The sequence below is a fragment of the Chrysemys picta genome, chromosome 22, assembly GCF_011386835.1.
Source record: "Chrysemys picta bellii isolate R12L10 chromosome 22, ASM1138683v2, whole genome shotgun sequence".
Classification (NCBI taxonomy): domain Eukaryota; kingdom Metazoa; phylum Chordata; order Testudines; family Emydidae; genus Chrysemys; species Chrysemys picta.
In genome coordinates, this window is record NC_088812.1 from 13898266 (window position 1) to 13909489 (window position 11224).

Below are 11224 nucleotides of genomic sequence, written 5' to 3' on the forward strand. Positions count from 1 at the left end.
TGTACTGAGTAGGACCCATTCAGAGCAGAATATTAAAGGTCCCAAACTGGGGTGATCTCTGCTAGGTACCAAGATAGTATGTGTCAGCTTTGAATGCCATGAAGCCTTCATTGGAGAGTCTTCATTATTTAGATTCAAATAATTAGCAAAGACATTCTAGGAAACCTAACAATCAGGCTCACCGTCAGTGAACAGTGACCACTGTAGAATCGCATCCTGCCTTTGGAATATCCCTGGATACAGACAGGGCCGGCTCCAGGGTTTTTGCTGCACCAAGCGGCGGAAAAAAAAAAAAAAAAGCCGCGATCGCGATCGGCTGTAGCTCCACCGCGCCGCTTTCTTCTTCGGCAGCAGGTCCTTCCCTCCGAGAGGGACCCGCCACCGAATTGCCGCCGAAGAGGCCGACGTGCCGCCCCTTCCCCTTGGCCGCCCCAAGCACCTGCTTGCTCAGCTGGTGCCTGGAGCCGGCCCTGGCTACAGACCCACAAATGCTTGCAGTCCTGCGGGAGAGACAGACTGCCTCTCTATAGGGCTGCAGAAAGGAGGACGCACCTGCCTCAACAGTGGGCTTTGGCATTACATGAGCCACAATGACCTAGGAGGATTAAGCCAGGCTGGGGAGCAGTTTAAATGCAAAGATGGGTTAAAAAGCCACTCAGCCAAGTGCAATAACCCCCCCTCCTGCCCCCCACAGAAATGAACCAGAGACGTAACCCCTCCCTGGGACAGGTAGCCCAGCTGGTACGCTCTGGTAAGTCTCACACAATGCCAGCTCTGCAACCAAGAACATGGTGCAGTGAAAATGCACTGCCAGAGGTCGAGGTCTCAGAGAAGGACCTGGCGTCACTAAGGCTACGTCTACACTACAGAGCCTATGCCGGCATAACCCGCTAGAGCAGATGCAGCTCACACTGAGAAGAAATTTTTCTGCTGGTATAGGAACACCGCCTCCCTAAACAACACTAGCCACGCCGACACAAGCACTCGTCTGTCGGCGTAGCTGCTTCCATGCTGGGGGGTTTGCCAGCATAGCTAGGTCACTAGGGCTGTGTTTTTTCACATCCCTGACGGACATCACAGATATCATCATAGGTATCATGGAATCATAAGACTGGAAGAGACTTCGAGAGGTCTTCTAGTCCAGTCCCTTGCACTCAAGGCAGGACTACGTATTTTCTAGACCACAGTATTATCTAGACATAGCTATGCCAATATGTTTTAAGTGCAGACCAGGCCCAACAGAAAACGCTGTAAAACTAGGCCTCCCAGGTGAAATACTAAATATCGCACACAACATGCGCTCAGCGGAGAACACTATGGGCCCATTCATTGTACTGGTTGGTTTCTGTGTTCTGAGCCGGTTTACCGCATCCTTCACCCTTCTGGCTAAGGAGGAGGGGATTACTTCTGTCCCCTAATGGGATAAGCCGCATTTGGGACAGGGAGTTTTTGCCAGTGTAATAGGCGGTGTGATCAGAAAGAACAGGATTAATGACTTCTCAATGTGAACCACACCAGGAAAGTGGAAAAAGCCATAAAAGTGAGTAATTAGCCACTCAAGCGTCAGTCATTCGTGCCAACTGAGCTTGTATTCCTGACGTTTAGCCAAAATCTTAAGGCCTCTTCCCAGCTAAATTTCATGACGCTTCCCCATCAATCTCCATGAAATTCAAATGAGTCAGTCTCACAAAAGTTAAAATATTGGTTGCTTCTGCCAGATGTTAATATATTATAGCCACAGCAGATGTTATTTACAAACAATATTCAGCATCTCCCAGCCCAATGAGTGCGAGTGCGTCAGTGTAGTCTGTCTTTCAACCTTGACTCTGAGATCTAATGACTGAAAGCAGGAGACTGAAACCCAGGACTCCTGGGTTCTTTATTCCAAGCCATGGATGAGGAGTGAGAAAAGGGAACCAGGGAGTCAAGATTTCTGGGTTCTGTTCCACTGACTTGTATGTGACATTTGTCCAAGTCAGTTCATTGTTCTGTGCCTCAGTTTCCCCGTCTTTAAAACATGGACACCACCAGTCATCTTTGTAAAGGGCTCTGAGATGTTCAGACAAAAGGGGCTAGAGAAGAATAAGCCGTTGTTATTCTCTGGCTGATAAACTTTATCCTCATGCCTGGCTTGAGTCCCATAATCAAAGAACCCATGTGACAGTCCTACCACTTCTATTAAAACAAAAGACTTGACACGAGCCAACAAACTGTAACTCATGCTGCTCTAGACAATAGCTAAATGTCTTGAAATGCCTCTGGGGCAGATCTGTGTCAACCGATCCATTGATTTTAAGGCTAGAAGGGACCATTATCATCATTTAATCTGACCTCCTGCCTCACACAGGCCAGAGGCCCTCAGCCAAGACTAATCTGTGCACCAAGCCCATAACTTCTGTTTGAGCGAGAGCAGATCTTTTAGAAAACCCAGTCTGGATTTACAGACTTTAAGTGAGGGAGGATCCATCACATCCCTCCCTAAATTGTTCCAATGGCTAATTAACCTGACGTTCAGAAGATAAGAACGGCCATACTGGGTCAGACCAATGGTCCACCTAGCCCAGTATCCTGTCTTCCGAGAGCGGCCAAAGCCAGGTGTTTCAGAGGGAATGAACGGAACAGGGATTCATCAAGTGATCCATCCCGTCACCCATTCCCAGCTTCTGGCAAACAGAGGCTAGGGACACTTCCAAGCATGGTTTTGCATCCCTGCCCATCCTGGCTAATAGCTATTGATGGACCTATCCTCCATGAACTTATCTAGTTCTTTTTTGAACCCTGTTATAGTCTTGGCCTTCACAATGTCCTTGGGCAAAGAGTTCCACAGGCTGACTGTGCGTTGTGTGAAGAAAACAACCCAAAACCCTGTGCCTTACTTCTAACGAGTTCCCCACCAGCCACAAATCCAGTTCAAGTCTCAAGAGGCTTTAGGAGGTGGGAGGAGCTAGAGCGTCTACCAGAGAAGCAAGTGACGTGGGATACTGGTTTATAATAATAGCAAGTTTCAGTTTTAAACAGGAAAAATAGCAACTCACTTTAATTTGAAAGTGTGACACAACCCCACCCCCCATCGTTTTATTTAAACAGTTAAATTTGCCAGTAGCAGTAACACGCAATTAACCTGACCACCCCTCCCACGGAGCTGTAAAACAAATTTATTAGGTGGAAGAACAGCACTTAACTGGCAACTCAAAAGGCAGCATGATTTTATAAGGTGAGGCAAGAGAGGGGCACCTTTACCCGCCTGGCTGAACAGACGGCCAAAGTACTTCTGCACAAGAGAACTACCCTTTGGTGCACAGCAAAACAGGAAATCCTTCCACCACCCCCAGCCAGCTGGCTGCCAAAGCTGCTGCAAACATGCTCATGTCCAGGCCCCACTGCATCCCCTAAACTATTGCCATCCCCAAGTGTTCAAAAATCATACGCTCACCCAAAAAATCACGAGTGGCTTAAAAATCATGGAGATTAAAATAAACTAAGAGGAATGAATTTTGGTTCTGTTTATTTGCCTTCTAGTTCTGGAGACTTTAGGGTTGGTCTTTTCAAGCTTTTCTCTGCAGCCACAAGGGCTAGACACTTTCTTTTTTTCCCCCTTAAAGGAAGTTGAAATTCTCCCATCATCACCCGACTTCAGGAGCAGGGGCTTTAAGAATATTATAAGCTACTGCAAGAGTTGGCAACTAAGACGACAGACTTTGGCTTGGAGAGGAGCCGAATGTTTCACAGAGCAGCTCCACTGCATCCATGTCATAATGGCACTGACATGGAGAGAGTTCAGCGACCGAGCTAAACCGACTTCAGACTTGATCGTGGCCACAGGGGTTCACATGTGTTCACACGCGTTCTCCCTGGGAGTCAACATTTTCTCTGCTTGGCTCAGCCCATTGGTATGGCCAGATTTGAGGCCTTTAGCTGTTTGAGTTTTGACAGAGACTGGAGAAACAAAACGTTAAACTAAAAAGACGGGCAGCCTTTCTCTATGGGGGAAGGGGTGCTCATCACTAACTTTGGGGGGATGAAAACTGCTCTACAACAGTGGTTCTCAAACTAGGGCCACCGCTTGTTCAGGGAAAGCCCCTGGCAGGCTGGGCCGATTTGTTTACCTGCCGCATCCGCAGGTTCGGCCGATCACGGCTCCCACTGGCTGCGGTTCGCCGCTCCAGGCCAACGGGGGCTGCAGGAAGCGGCATGGGCCGAGGGACGGCGGCCCTAGTTTGAGAACCACTGCTCTACAACATTTGAATTGTCAAGTTTGGGGGGGGGGGGAAGGGGGGATGATGATAAATGTCCTGCTTTCAAAGACCCTGAGCATCCTTTTCTCCCATTGACCAACTGGAGCTGGGGTTGCTCAGCATTTCTAAAAGACAGGTTACAAAGTGAGAGCTGCTAATGGACTGGGATAATTCTCTGCTCTGTTCAGAAAGGTCGGGGTGGTGGTTACAGCAGTCTGAGATTCTGGGTTCAATTCCTGGGTCATCACTTACCCTCTCTGTGTCTCAGATCCCCATCTGTAAAACAGGGATAACAGCGCTGCTCTAATTAGGGTGTTGTGAGGCTAAATGCATTAAAGATTGTGAGGTGTTACAGTGATGGGGGAAAATAGATTAGTTGGAGATCCTTCTTTTCCTTCATCCTTTCTCTGTCTTGCCGAATAATGCTGCAAGCTCTTTGGAGCAGGGACCATCTCGGGTGTCTGTGTAGTGCCCGGCACAATGGGACCTCGCTCCTGCTTGGTGCCTCCAAGTGCTACCTGTCACGGAGTATTGGGGAACTCAGGGCCCTGCACCCCCGGCTTCCTGCGATTCACCATGACTCTCAGCCAGCCAGTAAAGCAGAAGGTTTATTTGGATGACAGGAATACAGTCCAAGACAGGTCTTGCAGGCACAGACAGCAGGACCCCCTCAGTTAAGTCCAGCTTGGGGTCCCAGGGCATCCCAGCCCACCCCCCTTTGGGGGGGTCAGAGCCATCTCTGCCTCCCAGCCATCTCTCCAGCTCGCTTCCAGCACTCTGCCTCCAGCGACCCCTCCCACAGCCTTTGTCCAGTTTCCCGGGCTAAGGAGTCACCTGGCCTTCAACCCCTTCCTGGGTTCTCATGTTACACACTCAGGTATGCGCCCTCGGGCAGACTCCCATCCCCCAATGCAGACTATCCCAGCCACACTCCCCTGTCAGCATTCACAGACCACAGTGAGAACAGGCCCAGTTCGTCACACTACCATAATACAAACCAAATAACACCACCATTGCCTTTGGGATCTGAGCACACGAAGCCCGTGTTCGATGCATGGACCCATCTTTTTGGGAAAATCCTATGCTCAGATGAGTCAGAGGAGGAGTGGGGAAAAAGCTGGGTATATTTAGCCAGACGCTGGAGTTGCATCATTAAGGGACAGAAGCAGAGAAAAGGCACATTATCCATGGGGAAGCAGCAACAGCGATAGTTTCCCACCACAGTAACTGACCCATTTCTCTAGCTGAGCCTGTTTCAAATTGATTTGCAAACTTCTAGAAATAGCCAGGCTTTAAATCGAGGCCAGGAAGATGCTGATGGTACTTTTTGGTTTGAGCTTTCGCTTCTCCCATTTTCCATCCAGATTCACTACATCAAGGCCACAACAGGGCAGCCTTCTGTCAAACATGAAGATCAAGGGTCACCGGTGACAGAGGTGGTAGGAAAAATGGGTCCTGCCCCTTGTAAAGAGTTCGAGCATCACAATGTTGCCGGACAGCCAGCAAAGACGGAGAATACTATGAAGGAAACCACCTTGAGCCTCCTTTGCAAAGAACATGAGATCGTTCGAGACCACAATTAAGGGAGAAATCATAAGAATGGCCATACTGAGTCAGACCAGTGGTCCATCTAGTCCAGTATCCTGTCTTCCGACAGTGGCCAGTACCAGGTGCCCCAGAAGAATGAAAAGAACAGGGCAATTATCAAGTGATCCCTGCCCTGTCACTTATTCCCAGTTTCTGGCAGTCAGAGGTTTAGGGACACCCAGAGCATAGGGTTGCATGGCTGACCATCTTGGCTAATAGCCATTGATGGACCTAGCCTCCGTGAACTGATCATATTCTTTATTGAACCCAGTTCTACTTTTGGCCTTCATGTCGTCACCTGGCAACAAGTTCCATAAGTTGACTGTATGTTGTGTGAAGAAGTACGTCCGTTTGTTTGTTTTAAACCTGCTGCCCATTCATTTCATTGGCTGACCCCTGGTTCTTGTGTCATGTGAAGGAGTAAATAACACTTCCTTATTCACTTTCTCCACACCAGTCATGATTTTATGGACCTCAGTCATATCCTCCCTTAGTCGTCTCTTTTCCAAGCCAAACAGTCCATGTCTATTTAATCTCTCCTCATATGAAAGTTGTTATATACCCCCTAATTAGCCCTTCTCTGTACTTTTTCCAACTCCAATATATCTTATTTGAGATGAGGCGACCAGAACTGCACACAGTTTTCAAGATATAGGCAAACCACAGATTTATATAGTAGCATTTATTATATTTTCTGTCTTAATATCTATCCCTTTCCTCATAGTTCCTAACATTGTTAGCTTTTTTGACTGCCCACCACACACTGAGCATATGTTTTCAGAGAACTATTCACAGTTACTCCAAGATCTCTTTCTTGAGTGGTAACAACTAATTCAGACCCCATCATTTTGTATGGGTAGTTGGGATAATATTCGCCAATGTGCATTACTTTGCATATATCAACATTGAATTTCATCTGCTGTTTTTTGCCCACTCACCCAGTTTTAGGAGATAGCTTTGTAACTTTTTGCAGTCAGCTTTGGACCTAATTACCTTGAGTAATTGTGTATTGTCTGCAACTTTGCCACCTCACTGTTTACGCCTTTTCCCAGATCATTTGTTAATATGTTGAACAGCGCTGGTCCCAGTACAGATCCTTGGGGGACCCTGCTACTTACCTCTCTCCACTGTGAAAACTGATCATTTATTCTTACTCTTTGTTTCCTAGCTTTTAACCAGTTACTAATCCACGTGAGGACCGCCCCTCTTATCCCATGATTCCTTACTTTGCTTAAGAGCCTTTGGGGAGGGACCTTGTCAAAGGCTTTCTGAAAGTCCAAGTACTCTATATCCATTGGCTCACCCTTTCCCGCATGTTATTTCACACCCTCAAACAATTCCTATAGGTAGGTGAGGCATGAGTTCCCTTTACAAAAGCCATATTGGCTCTTCCTCAACAGATCACGTTCATCTGCGTGTCAGATAATTCAGTTCTTTACTGTAGTTTCAACCAATTTGACTGGTACTGAAGAGAGTCTTACCTGCCTGTAATTGCCAGGATAACCTCTGGAGCCTTTTTAAAAAATCAGCATTACTTTAACTATCCTACAGTCAGCTGGTACAGAGGCTCATTTAAGCAATAAGTCACATAGCACAATCTCTATCCATGGAAATCCAGCCAGAAATTATTCAAAGGCAAGGTGCGACTCCGAAAACATCAATGCCCTGAGGTGCAGCAAAAGCAGAAAGCAGGCCAGATATCCAAATCAATGCTACCTTGGCGTCATTTAGGAAGCACTACCCAGTTATTAGCATATGCACAGAAATAGACCACAAGGGACATACCAGTCTGATCCTAGTGGATGATCTGTGTTCAGTGCCCCACTGCAAAGTGGGGAGAAGAAACCAAAGACCACGCCACAGTTTCACTGATTTTGGCAGGGGAGACACGAAGACAGGCGTAGGCCCCAAAACACCTCATGTTTTTAAAATGACTAGATTTCAAGTTGACGGCAGCCCTTTAAACGTTTGGAAAAGGCTACAGAACCGCTGCTGCTGCTAGATACATACACACATGACCCAACCGAGGTTTGACACAGAGTATTCCAGTCGCGACCCTCCCTTTCGGGAGCCCTGGGATTTTTCCCTGTTTTCTTGTGTGTTATTGTATACTGGCTCCAGTCTGCTTTTAAGGATCAAACTGGCAAATCCAGTCACTCCTGAGACACAGCGCATCTACTCCATCTAGTCCTTCCAGCAGTTCAAGCCACAGACTGAGACCTATCTTTCAGGCATGAGTATCCTGCAGCATGTGACACAATACAGCTGAGTATATTTAATCTCAAGGCAATTGTTTAATGTTTAGCTGTGAGTTTAGAAACCCTGATATTGGGAGCACCCCTCTTTTCAACAATGCAGGAAGAACCAGGGAACCACTGTATGAGAATGGAGAGACTACTCTTCCGTACCCGAAAACAGGAGATAACAGCAGCCGTTCAGTTATAACCCCCACCACGCTCCTGCATTGCCAAAAGACGGTTACTCACCGTTGTAACTGTTGTTCTTCGAGATGTGTTGCTCATATCCATTCCATTAGGTGTGTGCGCGCCGCGTGCACGATCGTCGGAAGATTTTTACCCTAGCAACACCGGCGGGTCGGCTGTGGAGCCCCCTAGAGTGGCGCCTTCATGGCGCTGAATATATACCCCAGCCGACCCGGCGCCCCCTCAGTTCCTTCTTGCCGGCTACTCCGACAGTGGGGACGGAGGGCGGGTTTGGAATGGATATGAGCAACACATCTCGAAGAACAACAGTTACAACGGTGAGTAACCGTCTTTTCTTCTTCGAGTGCTTGCTCATATCCATTCCATTAGGTGACTCCCAAGCCCAACTCAGGTGGTGGGGTCGGAGTGAGACATTGCTGTGTGCAAAACTGCTGATCCGAAGGCAGCATCGTCCCTGGACTGCTGCACTAGTGCATAGTGTTCTGTAAATGTGTGGACTGACGACCAAACCGCAGCTCTACAAATGTCCTGTATCGGAACTTGCGCCAGGAAAGCCGTCGAGGAAGCTTGGGCCCTCGTGGAGTGAGCGGTGAGGTGCGGTGCTGAGACACCTGCCAGGTCATAGCAAGTCCGGATGCAAGACGTAATCCAGGAGGATAGGCGTTGTGAGGAGACCGGTGAGCCTTTCATTCGGTCGGCCACTGCAACGAAGAGTTGCGTCGTCTTTCTAAAGTGCCTTGTGCGGTCAATATAGAAAGCCAGGGCCCTGCGTACGTCCAGAGAATGCAAACGTTGATCCTGGCGAGTAGCATGTGGTTTAGGATGAAGGACCGGGAGAAATATATCCTGGTTGATATGAAAAGGAGAAACCACCTTAGGGAGAAAGGCAGGATGTGGACGAAGCTGCACTTTATCCTTGTGGAAAACTGTGTAAGGGGGCTCGGATGTAAGCGCCCTGAGTTCAGAAACGCGCCTTGCTGAGGTGATGGCTACGAGGAAGGCTGTCTTCCAGGACAGGTACAGAAGTGAACAGGTGGCCAGTGGCTCGAATGGAGGACCTGTGAGCTTGGAGAGAACCAGGTTGAGGTCCCACGACGGAACGGGCTGACGTTGTTGTGGGTACGTCCGGTCTAAGCCCTTGAGGAATCTAACGACCATCGGGTTAGAGAATACCGAGGACGCGAGTTCCCCTGGATGGAAGGCCGATATAGCGGCCAGGTGAACTCTAATTGAAGATATCGCCAACCCTTGCTGTTTTAGGGAGAGGAGATATTCCAAAATGAGAGGGATAGGTGCGTGCAACGGGGACGTGGCTCGCTGTTCGCACCAACAGGAGAACCGCTTCCACTTGGCCAAGTATGTGGTCCGTGTTGAGGGCTTCCTACTGCTCAGCAGAATCTGTTGGACAGAGTGAGAACACTGTTGCTCTGCCTGGGTGAACCATGGAGCAGCCACGCCGTGAGGTGGAGTGATTGCAGGTCGGGGTGACGCAACCGGCCGTGGTTCTGCGTGATGAGATCCGGATACAATGGAAGCGGGATCGGTGTCCGAACCGAGAGTTCCAACAGCGTGGTGTACCAATGTTGTCTCGGCCACGCTGGAGCGATCAGAATTACCTGTGCCTGGTCTCTGCGCAATTTGAGCAGTACCTTGTGGACCAGAGGAAACGGAGGGAAGGCATAAAACAGGTGGTCTTTCCAGGGAAGGAGAAACGCATCCGAGAGGGAGCCCGGAGCTCGACCTTGCAGGGAGCAGAACACGTGGCACTTCCTGTTGTCTCGAGATGCAAACAGGTCTATGTGGGGAAACCCCCACTTCTGGAAGACGGAATGTATAATGTCCGGACGGATAGACCACTCGTGCGTTTGAAAGGACCTGCTGAGCCGGTCCGCCAGAGTATTCTGGACTCCAGGGAGGAACGATGCCGTGAGATGGATTGAGTGGGCGATGCAGAAGTCCCACAGGCGAATGGCCTCTTGGCATAGAATTGACGAACGTGCTCCTCCTTGCTTGTTGATGTAAAACATGGCCGTGGTGTTGTCGGTGAGAACTAACACACAGCGGCCACGTAGGAGATTGAGAAATGCCTGGCACGCCAGGCGCACCGCCATCAGTTCCCGAACATTGATGTGTAGGGCTAGCTGAGGTGCAGTCCACAGGCCCTGGGTATGGTGCTCGTTGAGATGGGCGCCCCAACCCAGAGATGAAGCGTCTGTGACCAGGTGCAGAGAGGGTTGTGGGGCGTGAAACGGCATCCCCTCGCAAACCACATTGTGATCTAGCCACCATGTGAGGGAGGTCAGGACCGAGTTCGGGATTGTGACCACCATATTCAGGGTGTCCCGATGTGGGCGGTATATTGATGACACCCAGGTCTGGAGTGGGCGAAGCCGAAGTCTGGCATGCCTGGTTACGTACGTGCATGAAGCCATGTGACCCAGGAGGGTAAGGCACGACCTCACCGTGGTAGTTGGGAAGGCCTTGAGTCCCTGGACGAGGCTCGTGATGGTGCAAAAGCGATTGTCTGGCAGGACGGCTTGTGCGCGTCTGGAGTCTAGAACCGCACCGATGAATTCTATTCTCTGGGTAGGTTCTAGAGTGGATTTGTCCTTGTTGAGTAGGATACCCAACTTGTTGAATGTGCGCACTATTATGTGGATGTGAGCGCGAACTTGTTCCTTGGTACGACCGCGTACCAGCCAGTCGTCTAGGTACGGGAACACCTGTATCCCTTGCCGACGAAGGTACGCTGCCACAACAGCCATACATTTCGTGAACACTCTTGGGGCCGAGGATAGGCCGAAGGGAAGGACTGCAAATTGATAGTGCACTTTGTTTACTAGGAATCGCAGGAAGCGTCTGTGAGGCGGGTAAATTGCGATGTGAAAGTATGCGTCTTTCATGTCGAGGGCGGCAAACCAGTCTCCAGGATCGAGGGAAGGGATAATGGCCCCCAGA

The 11224-nt window shown here is 49.3% G+C and overlaps 1 long non-coding RNA gene across 1 annotated transcript; it reads right to left on the reverse strand.

Annotated features, from left to right (window-relative positions):
- Positions 1 to 2713: 2713 nt before the first annotated feature.
- Positions 2714 to 5602, reverse strand: LOC135977022 (uncharacterized). The gene is made up of 2 exons (XR_010594328.1): positions 5222 to 5602; positions 2714 to 4753 (listed from the first exon to the last, which is right to left on the reverse strand). It is a non-coding gene; the product is annotated as an uncharacterized LOC135977022 (long non-coding RNA).
- Between the last annotated feature and the right edge of the window lie 5622 nt (positions 5603 to 11224).